The sequence below is a fragment of the Euprymna scolopes genome, chromosome 6, assembly GCF_053919585.1.
Source record: "Euprymna scolopes isolate OS-2025 chromosome 6, ASM5391958v1, whole genome shotgun sequence".
NCBI classification, from domain to species: domain Eukaryota; kingdom Metazoa; phylum Mollusca; class Cephalopoda; order Sepiida; family Sepiolidae; genus Euprymna; species Euprymna scolopes.
The window spans coordinates 153,325,008-153,332,164 of NC_136487.1; positions in this window are offsets into that span (position 1 = coordinate 153,325,008).

Sequence of the window (7,157 nt, forward strand, 5' to 3'; positions counted from 1 at the left end):
ATCAAGTTACGAAGGGTGAAACCTTATATCTGTTGAAAGTGTAGAATTCCTCCCGGTAGGAGGACTTGATAATTAGAGTGAAAAATAGAAACTACTGTCTCTAAATGTGGTTGCGATTGTGATCATGTTGCTCCTAGAATAATAAATTTCTATGTGGAATCTGTTTTGCGGAGGTGTATTTCTGCAATCAAAATATTACATATGGAGATAACCTTTTATTAATATCAAATTGAATATTATTTTAATGTTGAAAATAAGCCTCTTTAAAAGAAGCTATTTCTCTTTTTGTACCATAACGAGATCATTTAGTGTTTCATAACTAATTGACCGAAACATTATTTTGACCATATAACGACCTTAAAATAATATATATTTCAATATAAGTAAAAGTATACTTTGTTCTATTTGTTATTTAGCATTATTATATAAACTTTGTTAAATTGATTAGTTTTAATCTTTGAATATTATTAACCTGGAATATATATATATATATATATATATATATATATATATATATATATATATATATATATGTGTGTGTGTGTGCGTGTGTGTGTGTGTGTGTGTGTGTGTGTGTGAAATATTGAACTGCCGTAGGATTACAGATAGCATGATACTGTAGACCTAAAGTCCAAATAAATATTAGTACCAGTATTTATAAGACAATCCCAAACAGATAAAGGAAGCTCGATATGCAAGATAGAGCAATGATATATAAAAGGAAATTCTGAATTAAATTATGTAGAATAACAACACAATTTATTGTTCGAAAAAATAAATACAGATCATTTTTAAAGTCTTTTTTCTTAGCTCGTGGATTTTCAATTAATGGCAAAAAATCCATGAGTTAAGGAAAAAGATTGATCATTTGTCACACAATAAATTTTGTTGCAATTCTACATATTTCAGAATTTCCATATACATACATACATACATACATGCATACATACATACATACATAGACACACACACACACACATATATTTAGCAAGTTGTTAATAAGTCATAACAAGTTATATATATATATATATATATATATAACAGGTTATATATATATAATAACAAGTTATTTAATATAATAAATAATATATAATAATAAATAAATATGATAACAAGTTATATATATATACATACACACACACACTCTCTCTCACACACACATATATATACATATATATATATATATATATATATATATATATATATATATATATATATATATATATATATATATAGCATGCCTGGCACGTATCCATTTTCAGTATTTACTTCGACAGTGTTTAATGCTATGCTGTAGTAATAAGTCAATGTAGTGGAAAACCTTCTAAACTAAGACAATTTTTACTTTTGCTTACTCCAGAGCGCCCCTGTTTAGGGAGCTAGTCTCCCCATACTAAAAATCACATTGTGTCACATACAAAAAAATTCCAGAAACTTATTAAAGGCACCTCGTATTTTGTTATTTCCTTTTTTATTGTTGTTTCAGATGGGGGAAAAATCTTTCTATAAGATGCACTATTAAAAAGAGGTTTCATAGTCGAACGAAATTGTGACTGAAAACGCTTCCTTCCTAATAGAGATGCATAAAAAATATATTTGCTCTTTGTATAAATAATTCATAAAGGGTGGAACGATAAAATTGACGCCCTTGGAAAGACAACATGATTCCATTTTCGTTTGATGAAATCCGGTTTTCTTGTTTTATTGTACCTATTTACTATGCCTCCCCACGAGACAGAGTTAGACACCAGGGTCGTTTTTAAACGTGGAGAAAAGGTACAAAAAAAATTGTCTCAGTCGTGAAGGATTGAACCTCCACCGAAAGAGAACAAGAAATGGATGTGCAACATCTGAAGAACAGGGTATTTATTAGCTCCGCCACCGAGCAAATTAGGCACAAGGCCGATTTTTAATGTGAGGAGTGAAGGGGAAATGGGGACCAACTCCCCGGGGAGTAGGGGAGCTGGATAGTGACAATTGGTATGAAGGGTTGCCCCTACATTGACCAAGGTCTTATCTGTGGGGTTGCCCCCACATAGGGTCTTTGCTTGCAGTATCTGCCGGAACAGATTGTATTTATTTGATTCCCCACTGAGCAAATTAGGCACAAGGCCGTTTTTTAATGTTGAGAGAGGGGGAGGGAAAAGGTGACCAACACCCGATGGGTGGGAAATGGGAGCTGGATAGTGACAATTGGTATGAAGGGTTGCCCCTACATTGACCAAGGTCTGATATGTGTGGTTACACCCACATATGGTCTTTGCTTGCAGTATCTGCCGAAACAGATACTATACTTTGAGGTATATATTTGCTCCCCCACTGAGCAAATTAGGCACAATGCCGATTTTTAATGTGAGGAGTGAAAGGGAAATGGGGGCCAACTCCCCGGGGAGTAGGGGAGCTGGATAGTGACAATTGGTATGAAGGGTTGCCCCTACATTGACCAAGGCCTTATATGTGGGGTTGCCCCCACATATGGTCTTTGCTTGCAGTATCTGCCGGAACAGATACTATACTTTGATCTTGGCCCGAAGACCAAGTTGTAGATAATCTACTAGTTGGCCACTTGCCTACAAATCCCAAGAGCGATAGAAATTCTTCCTCCTATCATGTCTGAAAATGACACAATGTTCAACCAGCGAGATCGGAGATGCACTGCTGTACAATTTATGGTCTCTACCGATCAAAACTATGGAAATAAGACCATTGCCAGTTCCATCAAAACGTAAATCTGGACGATTCAACAGTTGAGGACATAGCTCAACGAAATTTCCGGCCATGGTTATGATCTTTGGTGTGGTTTTAAATGAGGATCACATCATGCCACCGCACATCTTCGAAATCAGCCTGAAAGTCAACCCCAAAGTGTACCTGGATGTACAGAAGAGTGTTGTGATCCCTTAGTGCAATCAGGTGGTCACTGGCAGACCCTGGGTGTGGCAGCATTCTCTCAGCGCTGGCCTACAAGCCCAAAGAGACCCAGGTTTGGCTTCAGAAAGAGTGCTACAACAGTATCCTTTTCCCAATGACCCTTCTCATCTGCCGACCTCAACCCACTGGACTACTTCGTTTGCTCATACGTCGAGAACATCACCAACATGAAATCTAATAACGCTACAGGCAGCCTGATCCCCGCCATCTGCCGGCGCTTGTGGAAAAAGCATGCTCTCAGTTTCAAACCTATATCGAAGAGATGATTGAGGCTGGAGGCGGCTACATTGAATAGATGTCAGTTCTACTACATAATGAAGTTACTTAATTGATTTTTTAAAATAAAGTTTTAAAATAAAACTGTGGTGTTGTTTTCTAAGGCAAAAAAATTTATCGTTTCATTTTGTATATGATAATGATGTCCTGCTTGTATGTATATAATATTATTACCCACTGCTTTTGACACACACACACACGCACACACACACACACACGCACATATATATATATTCATAAATGCACACACATATATATTTATAAATACACAAACACGCACACGCGTACATACACATGTATGCGTATATATACATATATACTTTTGTTTTTTTTTACATAATCAATTAGGTATCGCTACACATTCCTAAGTATGTTTCAGTCAACTAGTTAAGAATAACTAGAGACTGAATGTGTAGCGATACCTAAATGTTTATGAAAAACTATCGAGGGAGGGCGCCTGGCATTATCCAGTCGTAAAATACGCTTAAATATGATATTTTAATTTGTCCAGATTTCGTATAGATTATTATAGAGTCGTGATTTCAAATGTAAAAAAAATAAAAAATAAAGAAAAGTATTTGGGTGTCATCAGCTAGAACCGAAACCAAAAGCAAAACTGTAGCATTCAAAGATGGTGACGTTACCGCTGTATCAACATGACACGCATATGAGCTGATTAAAAATAAAAAATAAACTAAGATGAATGTATAAAATTATAACGATTTTTCAATTTTGACCCATTTTTGACCTCTTAAAAACTATCTTAACAGTCTAAAGACCCATAAAAGAACGGTCCGTAAAAAATTCGATAATTGAAGGCCCCTAGCTCGGCGACTTTTAGTTTCGGAAGTGATAGAGTTTGAAAATATGGAGACAGATAGACAGACAGACAGACATACAGTCTTTTATATATTAAATGTATAAAAAGAATATCTTGTTATAGTTTGGTATTGTTAAACCCATTGTCTATTTCACCTCGTAATAATGTTAACCTGAAATAATATATATACACTGAGGCGACATAATCGCGTTGACACACCGGTTCTCGTCAGATCACCGAAGTTAAGCAACGTTGAGCCTGGTTAGTATCAGATGGGTGACCATTTGGGAATTCTAGGCGCTTTATGTGTTCTCCGCTTATATCGGCATTTGTTTCCAGTCGTCCTGTACATACACTTCACTTGCCACTGGTATTTAACAATGTCGACTCAGGAGAGGTGTGGTTGCAGATTGCGCACCTCCTGCCACAAAAACTTCACGCGCAGGTACCCATTTCGTTGGTATCCATAGTCTGTTGAAGACTGAAGAACCCCCTATATATATACATACACACACGCATATATATATATATATATATATATATATATATATATATATATATGTGTGTGTGATTCAAGATTAATATTTTCCATATCTAAAATAACCAATGAAGTTGCAACGAGGTTAATACAAGAGTGCTCAATAAGATATATTTTTTACTTGTTTTTCATAAGCATTAATATCTCAGTACACATTCATGGGCGACCTCTTCAGGCGATGTTGTTTGTACAAAAGTTTATTCATGCATAAAATTTACACATAAAATGTTTTGAGGAAATATATCATTTTAAGTATCGATTTGCAGTTTACTTCAGCAGTCCTCAATATCTGAATAGACCTAGGTAGTAAGATATGAAAATATATGCATGGCAATTAAGCTACACAGATGCTTCATAAGAATTTGCCAGGAATAAAATGCAAAAGATTCTGTTCACAACATATTTACGTAGCGACGACTAGTGAAAGAGGAGGAGAGGGAATTTCCCCTATAAATCCATCCTTTTAATCTGCTCCTACTGCTATTAGGGATACTGCTGCTGCTGCTTCTGTTTTCGCGCGCCATCAATCGCAGCGTACAGATCACCCTCGTCGCCTTTTTTTTTTTTTTTTCATTGCAATTGCGCTCCATTTGCTCAGAGTTCCTTAGCGGTCGCAACTCGCCTTACGCCAGTTGTTTCGTAACTAAAGAGCCATCGCCACCTTATTTCTTCTTGTTTGTCTGTTGGTATAGACCTCTATTTGACTGTCCTTTCAATCGAACCATCAGTATTCTTATATATAACAAAGGAGATTTCGAAAAAGAAAGGGGAACAAAACTTACTTTGGAGACACACTTAGACACATGATAGACAAAGAGGAGCATCGCCCGCATCACGCAATTATGACTTAGACATATACATTTTTGCATATACGCATAGACACGTACACAAATACAAACAGACTAACACAAATATAAACACACACAAGCGCAAATACAAACGCACACATAACATGTCCATATACTTACATATAAGCAATATGAAAATAACTTCCTAGTACAGGCAGTAAAAATGAATGTAAACAAACCCAATAGACGCACGCAAAAAACAAAATATTGACGCTTATACGTACAATTTATCACATAGATTTACACAGAAAACGTGTGTATTAAACGAAACAACACAAACTGCAACGTTGTCACACCTGATCATAAACAAAACTTTCTTAAAATACAAAAAAAAACATAAACAAATATATACAAAACCACACACAAGCAACTATATACAAAACAACACACAAGCAAATATATACACAATCAAACATAAACAAGTATATACAAAACCACACAAACAAATATATACAAACCCACACACAAACAAATATACACTAAAACATTTATAAACACATACATACCAACACGCATGTCTATGTACACAGATTATAGTTACTTGCTAGATTACTTTCTTCATCTTTATTTTAGTAAACATGGCGTTTTCCGTTGCGTTATTCGCGACAACCGGCAACCGTTGCGTTTAAAACAGTATCTCCTGGGGTTTTAGTACCAGGTATTTATTAGCTGACCTTCCAGGTAAATTACACGTCACGTTATGGAAAAGAGGAACAAAGGAAATGTTCAGATTTCGTTGGAAGAATTAAGAAATAATCGGCAAAAAAAAAAATGACGAGAACACTTTTGTGTAATATTCGATGAAGTACAAAAATAAATCAATCTTAATTGAAAATCCCATTCATATTGTATTATATAGATGTATAACAAATGTGTGTTTCGGATAGTTCGAAAAAGAGAAGCCCAAAGAAAAAAACAACGACAACAACAACAACAACAACAATAATAATGATAATATCACTAATAATAATAATAATAATAATAATAATAATAATAATTTAATGACCATAACAATAACAGAACAGCAACAACAACAACAATAACAACAACAGCAGCAACAAAAATATTAATAATAATAATGAAAATAATATAATAATAATAGCACCAATAATAATAACACTAATAATAATAATGACGAGAACAACAAAAAAAACAACATAAAAACAACAACAACAACAACAACAACAAAAAACAACAACAACAACAAAACAACAGCAAAAACAACAACAACAAAAACAACAACAACAACAAAACAGCGACAAAAACAAAACAAAACAACAACAACAACAACAACAACAACAACAACAACAACAACAACAACAACAACCGAAAAGTGATATTGCAATGGGATTAATTTTAAAAACAATAAAACCATTTAATTAAATAATAGTGTAATATTAAATCTTAATTTTATTTCGAAATAATAACATCTTTAACCAAATTTAACGTGTATATTGACACATATTTATAGTTTATAGTAGGTTTTACGATTGTTAAAAAGGGATTACAAGAGACAATATGAAACAAATAATAATAATAATAATAATAATAATAACAACAACAATAAAAATACTGAAAATAATTATAAGAAGAAAAATAGAAACAATAAAAAATACTATTGCAAATAATAAATAGAGATACAATAAAACACAATTCAAACCTATATCAATAAAATAACATTTCTATAAGTTACACATTTTCACATTTCTTTAGGCGTACAAAATACAAACAAAAGTCGATTTAT